General features: G+C 36.6%; 1 long non-coding RNA gene across 2 annotated transcripts in view; it reads right to left on the reverse strand.

Moving 5' to 3' along the window:
• LOC133096464 (uncharacterized) overlaps window positions 1–15,571 on the reverse strand; it is a 196,216-nt gene that overhangs the window by 140,910 nt on the left and 39,735 nt on the right. For both annotated transcript variants that reach the window (XR_009701781.1, XR_009701782.1), the window contains exon 2: window positions 7,330–7,441. This is a non-coding gene — a long non-coding RNA (uncharacterized LOC133096464). The remainder of the gene's footprint in view (window positions 1–7,329; window positions 7,442–15,571) is intronic.

Below are 15,571 nucleotides of genomic sequence, written 5' to 3' on the forward strand. Positions count from 1 at the left end.
AAAAAAGTCCATGGAGGGAGGCAGGATGAAAAAATTCAAATTTTCCTAATTTGGGGCAAACAGATTTTGTACATATCCAAGGCACTGAGAACAAACAATCCAACTTATCTTTAACCAACATTAATCACTCAAGACCACTACTAAGAAACTAAACTTTGGGTTCTATATTTGTTTGATATAACCGATTTATAAACACATTTGCAAAGAAGGAGGAAAACAAAATAAATAAATAAAACTTCTTAGAGGCAAAAAAAGAAAAAAGGGTTGTTGACTGGCAATGGAAATCTGTAATGATCTATGTCACGAAAGTTTTCACATCTTAAAGGGATCTTATTCACAATCCTTCCCTTTATACCACTTTATGTTTCGAGTACCTCTTTCCCTTGACACTGTCAAAAAAATCTTTTTCTTTCACATTTTCCCAGCAATCTACTCGTCCCTAACTTTTCAGCCACATCTTGCAAAGGAATTCAGGCCTCAGCTCAGGTTAGCAACAACACAGGCACGCCCTCTTGTGGCACAAAAGAAAACTGCCTGCTTACGCTGGCACTCATGCCCAAGAAGTTATTTCTGAGTTTCACAGCACTGGAGCACGTACCTCATTGCCTGTGTTTTATAGACAAGGAAACAGCCTCACTGAGGTCAAGCAACTTACTTCCTCAAGGTACCTCAACCAAGAGTACATTTAAAGCAGGATCTGACCACATATTATTAAAAGATAAGTTGGAAGCAGTAAGTAAAACCTAATTTTAACTTCTGTTTTACGTAGTTTCAAAGCAACCGTTTACATAGTATCTTTGGCTTAATGTAATATATTCATGATCATTAAAAAAGACAGGAAAGTGCAGAGTGGGCAAAAATTTTCAGAAGGAAGAGGAGTTATTTTCCAAATTATTTTTCAATATCCTCAAAAAGTATAGAGTATTATTTTGTGTATCATGGATCTATTTGTTACCAGTGTACTTCTTTCAAAAGGACAAGGTAGAAATGATTAGAATTTCCAAAATAATAATTTGTCATCCTCATTTACATGCTAATGTCAATGGATATGAATAAGAATTTATGCCTTGTGTTTAGGCATATCAAAAATTTTTAAACCTGTTGACTTCCAAATACTTTTATTATTAATCTTTATCAAGAATTAATAGGATTAAAAGTGCCTCCTTTACAGGGTTATTTTAAAAGTTAAATGAGCTAATACATATAAAGGATGGAGCAGTCTTTTCTACAAGTTACCCTTTTAATCTTCTTTGTACCAAAGAAGTATAAAGAATGTACTTTATATATGATAAAAATGTGGAGACAAGAGGTCAAGTAGCTAAAAGTAATAAAAAGGAATTACTAAATTCTTAAACGTGATAGGTTTTCATGTCCAAGAATCATTCCACTCTGTAATTGCCCTGAAGTTTTCAACAGTGATTTTACCTGTAAACATGAGATCCACTACAGCCCGAGATAATGAACAAACACAGACACCCCCAAGACCACGTTAGTTTTCACTTTCCTCCCTAATGCTCCATGTGTGTTCCCCCAGTGGATGATGGGTCACAGAGGGGCATCTTTAAAGTTCAATCAGGTGTATGCAAATAGCTGCACTCCTCTGATAAAACCTCTAGAGTGAATTATTGGTTTCCCAAAGCAACAATCAAAACAAATAAACCTCCTGGGTGTCTTGTATTCTCACCTGGTGTGAATGGTATCACCACTTGTTGAGATGGCCAACGGCAAAGCTGAACTAATCCTTGATGTCTTTTTCTCCTACATTCTTCAAATTCTGCCAGTCACAAAGTCACGTCACTCAGACTCATTGCATCTCTTGACCCTATTCTCTCTTCTTTAAACCCAATGCCACAGCTTTAAGGTCCTCGCAACTCCCCCCGCCACACATCCGACAATCTGGCTAACAGCCAAGTCCTGTTCATCCTCCAAATCTCAGCTTTCTACATTCCCTGCTCCAAAGCTTCCCCAACCTCTCTCTGAACGCCCCTCCTTCCAAGGAGGCAGGTTACATATCATCAGGCCCCCACCCTCAATTCCATGCTTCTTTTATCCTTGTAGGTATGTCTTATCTTTGGTGTGCTTGACAAAGATGAGTGTTCCATAAATCTTTGTCGAATAAAGGATTTGCTTTGGGGGGGGGGGCGTGGGAGGAAAAAAAAGAAAAAGAAAAATTTGGTTAAATAACTGGTACTTTATTTGGGAAAATGGCTGAATGAATTTCAGGTAAAGAATTGGGTTGTTTCCAGAATAAATTTTTTCTATTTGAATAGACTTAGGCAGAATCACAGGCAAGATGTTCTAGAGTTGTTAATTTTTTCATTAAAATTAGGTCATTTTCTGATTTTATCTAAGGAAGTAAAAATTCAGTCTCCCCAGAGATCTTGATTCGTACTCTGGTGCAGAACATGGCCAGACCCAGCTGGAAAGTGCTCCAGGGGAGCTCTCTCGGTTGCACTCGACCTCCCATTCCCAAGGACCTTATGTCCAGATTACTTGCTGTCTCCACATATATGGTGTTGGGGACAGGTGGGTGGGCACCTAGAAGGGTGTGCTTCTCTGCATGTAAAAATGCAAAGGCGTTAAGCTGTCATCAGTTTCCTTCGTGAAGAACTGAGAGGTGGAGGGTAACCTACACGTTTGAACTACTGTGCACGAATAGACTATCAATCTAAGAAACTACCATTTCTTCTGGCCAGGGGGGTGTTAATAGTTGTTAAACATAAAGCCAATCATTCTAAATCAATGTTCACGTGCAAGGGAAATGCAGCTGTTACTGGTCACTAAATTCTGGGAAAGACAACTAATAATGATTTCTGTTTCACAATTAGAATTCAAAGAACATCTGACATAGAAATTAATTCAATAGGTCTCACCAAAGTATTCCAAAGCAATAGAGTACAATGAAATCAGCAATACTGTCCCATTTCTTGAACGGTCCTCTTAAAGAGGATTCAAAATTTTGAGTGGCCACCCATTTTTAATGGCTTTATTGAGGTATAATTTATATGCCATGAAAGTCATCCATTTTAATGGTACAATCAGAAGAGTTTCAGTAAGTTTATACATAAACAGCCGCACGACTGTCAATAAAAATACTTCCATCATCCCAACAGCTCCCTCCTACCTGTTTACAACCAAACTCTGCTTCCACCTCTGGCCCCAGGCAACCACTGATCTAATCCATGATTTTGCCTTTTCTTAACATTTCATATAAATAGCATTATACAACATACAGTCCCTTTGTTTCTGGCTTCTTTCAACCGGCATAATGTTTCTGAGGTTCATCCATGTTGTACTATGTAGCATGAATTAGGAGTTCATTCTTTTTCATGACTGAATAATATTCCACTGTGTGGATATCACACATTTTGTTTATCCATTCACCAGCTGATGGATTTGGATTGTTTCCAGTTTTTGTCTACTGTGAATAAGCTGCTATGAACATATGCTTGGTTTTTGAATGGACATAATTTTTTTACAACCTTATTGAGGTGTAACTGATATACAATAAACTGCACATATTTAAGTATACAATTTGATGAATTCTGATGTATGTATACACCCATGAAGCTACTATGCATAATCAAGATAATGAATATATACATCACCCCAGTGTTTCGTTGTGCCCCTTCCTTTGGAATCCTTCTCTCCCTCCTCTCCCGAGCCATCCTCAGGCAACCATGGATCTGCTCTCTGTCACTACAGATTCGTTTGCATTTTCTAGAATTTCAATTAAATGGAATCAGACAGTATGGCACTTGGGGGCGGGGGGAATCTGGCTTTTTTTCATACAGCATAATTATTTTGAGATTCATCCATGCCATTGTATATATGAATAGTCCAATCCTTTTCATTGTTGAACAGCATTCCAGTGTATGGATTTATATATTCATCTGCTGATGGATACTTACATTATTTCCAGTTTTTGGCAATCACAAATAAAGCTTCTATGAACACTGTATACAAGTCTTTGTATGGACATATGCTGTTATTTCTCCTGACAATATATTTATAGGAATGGAATTGTTAGATAATTTGGTAAGTGTATGTTGAACTTTTTAAGAAACTGCCAAACTGCTTTCCAACATACCTGTACCATTTTATATTCCAATCAGCAATGTGTGAGGATTCTGGTTTCTCCACATCCTTGCCAACACACGGATTGTTAGTCTTTTTAATTTTAGCCATTATAGTGGGTGTGCAGCAATATATCATTATGGCTTTAATTTGCATTTCCCTAATGACTAATGATGTTTAAACTCTTTTCTTGTGTTTATTTGCCATTCATATATCTTTTTTTGTGAAATGACTCTTCAAATCTTTTGTACATATTTAAATCGGATTGCTGTCTTATGACTGAATTTTAAGAGTTCTTTATTTTTTTTCTACATACAAATCCTTTATCAGACATACGTTTTGTAAATATTTTCTCCTAGTATGTGGCTTGACTTTTCATTTTCTTAAGAATGGTATCTTCTGAAAAGTAAAACTTGAATTCTGATGAAGTCCAATTTATCTTTTTTTTTATACTTCATGCTTTTTATATCCTATTGACTAAATCTTTGTCTAACCCAGGACACAAGACTTTCTGCTATGTTTGCTTCTTTACATGTTGGTCTATGATCCATTTTAAGTTATTTTTGTGTATGTTGTAAGGTAAATGTCAAGGTACATTTTATTTCACGTGGAAATCCAATTGTTGCAGCGCTGTTTACTGAAAGGACTATGCTGTCCCTATAGGATTACCTTAGTACCTTTGTTGAAAAGCAACTGACCACATATGTATCTATTTCTAGATATTTTGGTTCCACTGATCTATATGTTTATCCATATGCAAATACTACACTGTTCTTATTATTATAGCTTTATGATAAGTTTTGAAAACAGGTAATATAAGTCCTCCACTTTCTTCTTTTTTTCCCAACTTTCTTCTTTTTTGAAGTTACTTTGACTATTCTAGATCTTCTGCATTTCCATATAAATTTTAGAATCTGTTTGCCAATTTCTATAAATATATTTCTACAAAAATCCTGTCTGAGACTTTGGCAATGACTTCGTTGAACCTCCAGATCAATTTGGAGAAAACTGCCACATCACCAATACAGAATCTTCCATTTATTCCCACTTATTTAGGGATACTTCAATTTCTCTCAACAAAATTTTGTAGTTTTCAGTATGTAGGACTTACAGTTCTCTTGTTAAATTTATTCCAAAGTATTTTGGTTTTTTGGATGCTATATGAATGGACTTGTATATTCTTGGCATTTCATATAAATGGAATCATACAATATGTGACCTTTTGTGACTGTCTTCTTTCACTTAGCATGTTTTCAAGGTTCATGCATGTTGTAGTATGCATCAGTACTTCATTCATTTTTACTGCCCCATAGTATTCCATTACATGGATATACTGCATTTTATTCATCCAGTCATCAGTTGACAGATCTCAGTTTTCTAAGGGTTGATGGTTCTTTTAGTAAGTAGCTTGAACTTAAACTGTAGAATCTGTCTTCTCCCCATGAAGTGTAGCCTCTGATACCTTTGCTTTGTTTTTAAAATTCCTATTTCTGTTTTCTGGCCTGGTTCCCTGGAGGTTACCTCTGTGTCTGCATAGACAATAACCAGTGCTCACATGATGTTACCATCCATTACCTTTCATCTTCTCTCCCCATCACTCACTTCCCTCCAATCAATCACCTCGCCTCCCACAATTCAAACAAGCCAGGCACACTCCTGCTATTCCCTCTGCCTAGAACACTCTTCCCCCAAATATCTACAGGGCTCTTTCTCTCACCTTCTTCAAGTCTTTGCTCAAATAACACCTATTCAGTGAGGCCTTCCCTGAACAATCTATTTAGAATTGAACCCCTCCCTTGCATTTTCTCCAAAGCACTTATTGCCTTCAAATAGATTATATGTTTTACTTATTTATGTTTTTAGTCTAGTTTCACTAATGGAATGTGAACTCCATGAAGGCAGGAAGTTTTGTTTATTTTGTTCACTACTGTAACACCAGTACCTAGAAGACTGTCTGGCACATAGCAGGTACTCAGTAAATATTTGATGAATCAAAGAATCATATTCTTAAAACAATATAGATTTATATTAATTGATCCATACACAGCCCAGAAGGGTCAAGGCTTACAGAATGTTGAGTAATGGATGACTAAGCATGTTGATCATATACAACAGGCCAGTTCTGTCCACTGGAAATATAATGTAAGCCACAAGTAATTTACAATTATCTAGCAGCCACATTAAAAAAAAAAGTAAAAGAAAACATGTGAAATTAATTGTAATAATATTTTGTTTCACTCAATATATCCAAAATATTATCATTTCAACATGATTCATACAAAAATTATTAATAAAATATTTAGTCTTTTTTTCATACTAAGTCTTGAAATGTGGTGTGTATTTTATGCACAGCACATCTCAACTGGGACCAGCCACATTTCAAACGTCAACAGCTACTATTGGCTACTATACTGAACAGCTCAGATACAGACCAAAATTAAATAACCCCACTGTAGTGGGAAGCATCTTGTGTATTTATTAATTGTATTCACCTCAGCATTCCAAAAAAGGCCCTGGTACAGCCTCATCGTTTCCTAGTTTTGTCAAAACAGATTCAATGGATATAACAAGAGAACTAGTAGCTTTCATTCTGAAAAACAGTTTATATCAAAATGACTGGCTCAACTCTTTAAACTTCACTCAGAAGTTTTAATTAGAAAGAATGAATGCCCTTCTTTCTCAGTCTCTTTAATTAAGAAACAAAGTCAAAATCCAGAGAAATTTTGTAATCTTATCTATATTATAAGGAAAAAAAATCTTTATTTTCAAATAGAAAGAACTTTTAAAATTCTACTTCCAAGAAACAAACCAGTATTTATTTCAAGTTAGCCAAAATACATTCCGTATTAAAATACAATTTTTATATAGAGTTGCATTTTAAAAATTCATAACAGTTGTCTTACCAATATTTTTGCATTCATAATATAAAAGTGAAATAAAGCCCTAAGGAGAGTGCTCTTAAATTTTTAATATATACATTTAGGTCCTCAATATGTTCCTTAAAAGCTAAACTATTACGCATGGAAAATGTTTTCATTAACTTTTTTTTTTATCATCAGGGGATTAATTTCTTCCAGAATCCCATTATTTAAAAATATTCACTTATTGGAATTATAATAATTGACATCATTATTCAGCAACAAAATTTAAAGAACCCAATTAAAGTACCTGATAATTTAAAACTTTAAAGTTATAAAATTTTCCTTTTTTTTTTTAAGCAGTAAATCAAAACACACCGCAGCACCTACTTACTCAGATGTTAGAGGGTGTTTTCTATCATCTCCCATAAACTGGCAGGTTTGAGCTTAGATCATCAGCGAGGCAGAGAAACTCCAGATGATAAAATATCCCAACTCTTTTCACCCTGAAAAGCATAAATAAAATGCCAGTGTGAGAAAGAAAACTCAAGTTACAACCAAGATAGAACTCTCAGGAGTGGCTTGTCTAGATAGGGAGTAACTTCTGTTTCTTCTTTTCTTTTCTTTTTTTTTTTTTTTTTAAGTGAGAGCTCACAACAAGTTAATTCATGGCCCTGGAGTTGTGGGTGACCTGATATAGCGATACTTGGTATTACAACTGCCCTTCTGTTTTAAGAAATCTCTTTAGGAGGAAGTCTAAATTAGCTCAATAAAATATGCATCCTGTACTGTAACTTGATGGCTTTTTTACCAGTCTGACCCTTCAACTGGAGAGATCCTCTATCTCTAATCACATAATTTATCAAAAAACTAAGATACTTTTGAAAGTGAAAAGGGGAACTTTTGAAATATTTATTTATTAATCAATAAACTGTTTTTATTATACAGGTTTTTTTCTAAAAAAAATAAAAATAATGTACATCCGCTACATTAAAGCAAAAAATTTAAGGTTTCTTTATATTATATGAACACTTAAAATATCATAAGTAGATTAAGTATTCTTGGTGTATATTCAGTACTTTAATCCATTTTCTTAAAGAGTCTGTCTCTAATATTGTGTCACTGGTATTTTGTCCGGAAAAAAAAGTTTGGAAAAAAAGTTTATTATTTGAAATTTTTCACCAAGTTACTGCAATCTTTTTTAAAGTTTCATTTTATGTTAAGCAATCTCAAATCACTGACATCTTCATCTGACTCTTCTGTGTTGATATTATTTTTAACAAGAAAATGCTCTCTTCGCAGGTGCTGAGAAACCTGGTAAGCTCAAAGCAAATTCTGCTAAGTAGAGGATATTCTCAATTCTATTTTTTTATAAGAAAACTGTAAATATCTCAGTCTCACTATTTTACAGATACTCTCTTTTTGCCTAAATTGGAGTTGTTTTTTCCCACTCTTGCCGCCTCCAATCGATTCACCATGACACTGCAGCACAGGTAGTTTTTTCCACCAATGCAAACTTATCATGTCACTTCCCACCTAAAAACTTTTCAACAGCTTCCCACTGCTATTAGGATATAATCCCAAATCTTAGAAGGCCTCCAAAGTCCTGCACAACCTGGTCCCTTCCTACCTCTCAGGCCATACTGATGACCTCTCAAATCCTCCAAAGCACCAAGTTCTCCCCTGCTCCAGGTCTTTGCATGCTCCGTTCCCTCTGCTTGGAATGCTTTTCTTTTCAGTCCATCTTTTCTTCTAGGACCATCTTTCCTATCTGAGAGGCCTTCTAATGCCACCCAATCTAAAGTACACCAAGGCATTCTCTCTCTCTCAAAAGTACTCCATACTTTTCCTACGAAGCATTCATTGAAATCTGTATTTATTTATTTGTGTGTTTTTAGGAAGCCTATCTCCACCAGACAGTAAAAACTCCACCAGAGAGTGTATGGATTGTTTGTTTGATTCACCCCTTAATCACTGTTTTTTACCCAGCCCCTGGCTTGATCCTTGGCACCTTGTGAACCTTCAGTAAATATTTGATAAATGAATAAATGAAAGACAGAGGAGAGAAAGTAAAGAGACAAAGGACAATCTAGTTATTTCCCCCAACCTGTTACCTATGATCAAAACAACTCATTATCTTAAATCCAACTACATCATCAAGCTCTCCCCCTATACAGGATTATTCTCATCAGCACTTAACAGTCTGTACTTTCTCCCAACCTAAAAGAGACAGGCAGACACACACACACACACCTTTCTCCTGACCCCACATTCCCATGAATAAATTCCCCATTTCTCTAATGCAATTTCACAGGAATACTCAGAAGAGCTGACTGTATCTGCTGTCTCCAATTCTTTCCTCCCATTCTTATTTGAACCCATTCCAACCAGGCTTTTATCCCCACTGCTTCCCTGAAACTGCTCTTGTTAAGTCACCAATGACTTCCACCTTGAACCACCCAGTAGCCAGGTACTGAGGCAGGCACTTTAATGAATTCTCTCATCCATTTAAACAGTTCATCACAGCCACCTTTGAGGCAGGTACCATTTGCTATCTCCAGAGAGAGGATCCTCTCTTTTTTTAAACACTTTCTTGTTTGGTTTCCAGGACAGGACACCACACTGCTGCCTCTCCTCCTCCTTCACTGGCCATTCCTTCTTAGACTTCTCATTATCTCAGCCTCTTGATGTTAGAGTGACCCAGGGCTCTCAGTTCTCCGTCTTCTTTTCTATCTATACTCCCCTTCCCTTGGTCGTCCCAATGGGTCTCATCATTTTAAATACCACCTACAAGAGCCTAAACCTCTTCCCTGAACTCAAGGCTCATATTTTCAGCTGCCTGCTTGACATCACTCCCAGATGTCTAATAGACATCTCACACTTAACATCACCTCATGACAAATTCCTGATGTTCCCCACTAAGGCTGATGTTCCTACAGGATCCCTCATGTTAGTAAATGACAACTCAACCCTCCAAGTCATCCCTGACTTTTCTCTTTCCCTAACACCCTGTATCCAATCCATCAGCAAATCCCATTGGCTCTATCTTAAAAATATATCTAAATTCTGCCTACTTCTCCCTACTTCCACCACCACTACTGCCATCTAAGCCTCCACCATCCCTATCTAGATTATTGCAATAGTCTCCCAGTGGATTCTTTCCTTGCCTCACTGCATACTATTCTCAAAACAAAAGGCCAGAGTCATATAGATTAAAAAAAAAAAAAATCAGATCATGCCACTTCTCAAAACCCACCAACTGTTTCCCTTCTCATTAGAATAAAAATCATTTTTCTTTTTTTCTCTTCCGCCTGTAGCATTTAAGCTTCTTAAGGGGAAAATTTTTTGTTTCGTTCAATACTGTATCCCTCCGGTGGCATGAAAATGCCTGGCACCTAACAGGTCTCCAATATATATTTACTGAATAAAAAATGGGTGAAAACAATATCATGGATAGGCAATCTAACTAAATCTCCAGACTCTACTGCTCTTAACAGCAAGCTCTTGGAGAGCATGGGCCATGCAGTTACAATTACATTTGGCACAGTAACTTGCACACACAGTCTTAATATAATTTCATCATTGATATGTTGTATTTCCCACTGAAATTTTAGTTTCCTATATTATATGAATGTTACTAACTTTAAAAGTTAAGCAGAACATCTTAAAATATGACATCTGGGTCTCAACTATCAATACCAGCTCCCTCAACTTACACTGCAACTACCCAGCCGCTTCCTCCTCCGGGGAGGTATACGCTTACTTATTAATGCTCTGCATTGTGTGAGCATTGTCTTGACAGTTGCTCTGGAGCTCTCACTGTCACATTATTTGCTGCACCGTCTGTAGGGGGACCTCATAGCCATGCGGGGGCTTAGATTGGATGGCAGGAGAGTCCAGCTCTGGCTGCTTTCTTTTTACAAAGTTCTTCTTTCAACTTCTGGGGTATATCTATTAATGCTTTAACTCTCTCAAAGGCATTTCTCAGCCGATAGCCAAATGTTTCCAAGGTCCTTTTCATGAGTAAGCCTGTCTTCCAAGAGTTCTATGACTCCTACAGGCTATATCAGCCTGCACACACTTTCATTTCCAATCCCCAGACTCCAACCTCCTCTTGGTTCTTACTGGACTCTACGTAAGAATATTTTATCAATGCAGTATCTTTATGTGATAAATTATATTTCACAGATAAACCTGGAGCAAGTTGAATTCTGATACAATTATTCTACTCTCGAACACTGTTAAACCTTGTCTCATTCCACCAAGAAATTCAAAACCATTTGCATTATTTTTTAAATTATCATCATTCTATAATTTAATGAGAAACTATACACTTTCAACATGTTATTAGTGCTTTTCTTAAGTATCAATATAAAACAACACTGCTAAAATCAGGATAGATCCCAACGTGCCTAAAAATACATATTTATATGATCCAGCATAAAAATTCTGGAAGAACTTTAACGTATGGCCATCATCAATAACAAGAGAGGATGATGAACTAACATTTATTAAGTACTTACTATGTACCAGGCATTTTATCCATGTTATCATATGTAATCCTTATAATAAGCCTTGTATGACAGGTATGTATCACCAGACTTCAAACCCCCGCAAGACGCCTTCCTAAAGCCCAGTACCACATCTTCTTACGTGCCAGACACTTGTGACTCAACCTTAAGAAGCATTGGTCAGTTTTTACCAAAATGAGCAGCTAATAATCAACATCTATATTAAAACTATTGTATCTGGTAAACATGTAAAGGTCACCTTATAACCTACAGGACAGGCTTAAGTGTTTTAAAATTTTTTCAGTTAATTCACCCTAGCAGATCCAAGGGATACAAGCATTCTTTAAAGAAATTGCACTATGATGACGATACTGAAGTTTTTCATGGAAAAGATGAATAGTTTGTTATATCTGGCCCTTACATATTTCAGGCAAAAGCTGTTTCTTCCATGTCACATAAGTTGCGAAGTCACAAATTACTCTGTTATGAAAACATATTAATGAGCAGATGCTCCTTGAGGAAAAAAAAAAAGATTCCCTTGTTGACCTTCACTCTGAAGTGAACTAGACCTCTGAATGGTCAAAAATACAAGCCCAGCTCTTGAAATTCCATAAGAAATGTTGCTTGCGTCCTTCGAAGCTTAAAAGTGTCACATTAATCTACAGAATAAAACATCTCCACTGAAAGCATCTGTCAGAGAACTTGAGGACGAACAGAAGAATAAAATCAGCACTGATACAAAAACCACGCTGACAACACCAGCTATTTAGAGAAACAAACAACGGAAGGGTGCTATTGACGATCGAGATTTCTTAAGCCCCTTCCTTAGCGGCGTTTCCCCACAGCAGAGGTGCTGGATTCCGCGCTCCCAAAGCCACCACCCTCAACCCTGTGGCGCACGCACCTCCCAGCCCTGGTTCCCGCAGCCTCCTCAGACTCTGGAGAGCCCAGTCCACGTGAGCTGCACCCCTGGGTCTTTTACATAACTGTGGTTGAAGATATTTTTCACAAGGTTCTTTAAACAATGATTCACGTGATAAATTTCTGCTCGAGTTTAGTTCCAGGAAATGTTTGGTTTCTGCAGATGTTTGTATGCTTCCGGTTGTCAGTACATGAAAACGATAGAATTCTGTGTTTCTTTTTCTTACTTGAGCAACTAGAAAATGTGAAATCAAATATATTGTCCAAATCTCTCAACATTGATGGATGGAAATACTTAATCCTTCAACTTCTTTCAGGTGAGATTGGTTTTATTTTTATATCAAGTTACTTTACTTTTGGCCTGAAATTTGTAAGTTGCTTTAAGTGTTTGCAGAAGCAAGGAAAGTTGCAAAATGTTTAAAACAGGAAAGACATATCTAATGTTGACCTGTTTGTAAGTTCCAGAATACATTTTTAAAAAAAGAGAAAAGTACACTGAGAAGCCACAAACGCCCAGAATTAAATTCTCTGTTATCTAAAAGATACAGGAGACTCCACAAAGAAACAAAACAGTCCTCTAGTCTCTGTTTAAGCCCGGTTAACCAGTTTGAATACTCAAATAGGTTCTTGGTTGAACCTCCCTAGCAATACTAAAAAGTCTGAAATTTTTACGAAGTATTTTAGTAAGACAGTTCTTCAAACATTATTTTGAAAAATAAAAACGTTTTAGAAAAGTGAATTAAACTGGGTTTATGACAAGTGTACATTCTAAGTCACTTCATCTGTAAAGCAGTCCAGATTACATGTGCACATACTGTAATCATAATCAGCCAAGAACTGTTTATAGCTCCTTCACGTCTTTTCAGTACTGAGGTTCAGTAATAAATGGCTCCTAATAAGTCAATAAAGTAATAAGTGACAAAAGTATCCATAGAAATCTTGAAGGTACTTATTTATTACTATTTTTATACTCTACCTCTTTTCTCAAAGCATTTGTTACAACCTATAAAGATGCAGACATTACAATAAAATTATATTTTACAAATATAAAAATTCAAATAAGAGAAAAAAGTATGCAATTATGTGGGCCATAAATTTGGGCTTTCACTTTTTGCTTTATCAACCAGATAGTGTAAGCCAATCAATTACAAAATTCACACTAGCCATGATGCAATGGTAAGTCTCAGGAGAAACAGAATTTGTCCTGGTATGCAATCTGAGAAAGATGTCTCTAGCAGATCATTATACAGTAATACACTGGGGTCTTCAATACTGTCCCTGATAGATATCTTGACTGGTTCATCCGGCAGTTTCTTAAAGCAAATAACATGTACAGTAAAAATATAAAGCTCTCAGGTAATCTGGATGAGTAAAAAATAATAGCTAGAAAGTCTGTCTTAACAGAACTTTCTGTGATGATGAAAATATTCTAAACATATACTTGTCCAGTATGTGAGTCACTAGCCACATGTGGCTACTGAGCACTTGAAATGAGGCTAGTACAACCAAGGAACTGAATTCTTAATAATATTTACTTTTAATTTTAAAATATTTTATTTAATTTTAAAAGCTGTATTAGAAGGGCAAATACCTACCCATTGGACCATACAGGTCTAAAACATAAGTTATCAAACTTTTTTTGGTAGCAGAACCATTTCTGAGTTGGCAAACATAAACCAAACCTAATACATAAAAAATTAAAATGGTATATTCTATATATTTATTATTGTAAGTTCAAATTTATAATATTAATTTGTAGTCAATGTGAATATGAGTTTTCCAATGGGTGGAAACTAGAAATTGAAGGTTGTAAGTGAGAGTAATAAACTCAGATCAGCCCCAGTAAACACTTACTTCTGTATTTTGCTTGGATGCACTGTGCACTGCCCATGCGGGACCTCTCTCTACACATTCTGAGCTACCCACTTACCAAAGGCCACACGTAGCAGCCATCTACTCAGAAAGCATAAGAAGAAAACACAGCATGCCAGCAAGGCAGTTTCAGGTATTCCTCCTCATGGGAAGAGTCCACCTAAGAGTCCACATGGCCAACCAGGAGCATTCAGATGACAGCTCAGGTGCAAGGAAATGAGAATCACAGGTTAAGTGCAGAGTCACACTGGCTTAGAAGCCTTATGTCCCAAATAGAAACCAATACCTCAAATAACGATCCCAGCCACAGCTTCCAGGGTCGCCATGAAGTTCATACCCATCTCTGAAAAGTGCCCCAGGGAAGCTCAAAGCTACTGCTTCTAACCAAGAATTTAGAGTTCATGTATAGTTCCTCCCAGTCCAAATACATTTACCAAATAAAGATCATTTTTACCATAAGCAGTGTTGCCTAGTAACATGGTTGACTTTCCCCTTTATCGGGATTCAGAGAAACTAAGTAGAAAGTTCATCCAAGGTCAGGTTTGTCCTTAGAGAATGAGAATGGTTTGGTTAATTCTTTACCCACCTTCCTGATTAAAAAAAATAATAATCCTAGCATATCAAGAATAGAAAGAACTTCCTTAGTTTCACCAAAAACCTATGACAAAACCATACTTAATGATTAAATAAAGTATTCCCTTTAAAAGCCAGGAAATTAGACCAAGAAGACTACAACTATTGCTTCTATTCAATAGCATAGAGGTCATCAATGTAATAAAAGAAATAAAAATGAGATATAAAATTTTAAATGAAGTGACAAAATTTCTTCAAGTGATAATTATTTATAAAGAGAATTATGAAGGCAAGCTATTAAAAGTAATATAAAAACAAGTTCATCAATGTTGCTGGATATAAGGTCAATATACAGAAATGAATGTAATTCCTAGAAGCAAGAAAACACCACTTTGTAATTTAATTAGGAAAAGCTACCATTTAAAATGGCACGACTTCCTTATTGGCGCAGTGGTTAAGAATCCACCTGCCAATACAGGGGACATGGGTTCAAGCCCTGGTTCGGGAAGATCCCACATGCCGCGGAGCAACTAAGCCCGTGCACCACAACTACTGACCCTGTGCTCTAAAGCCCGTGAGCCACAACTACTGAGCCCGCGCGCCACAACTACTGAAGCCTGCGCACCTAGAGCCCATGCTCCGCAACAAGAGAAGCCACCGCAATGAGAAGCCCGTGCACAGCAACGAAGAGGAGCCCCTGCTGAGAGCAACTAGAGAAAGCCCACACGCAGCAACAAAGACCCAACTCAGCCATAAATA

The sequence above is a fragment of the Eubalaena glacialis genome, chromosome 8, assembly GCF_028564815.1.
Source record: "Eubalaena glacialis isolate mEubGla1 chromosome 8, mEubGla1.1.hap2.+ XY, whole genome shotgun sequence".
Taxonomy (NCBI): domain Eukaryota; kingdom Metazoa; phylum Chordata; class Mammalia; order Artiodactyla; family Balaenidae; genus Eubalaena; species Eubalaena glacialis.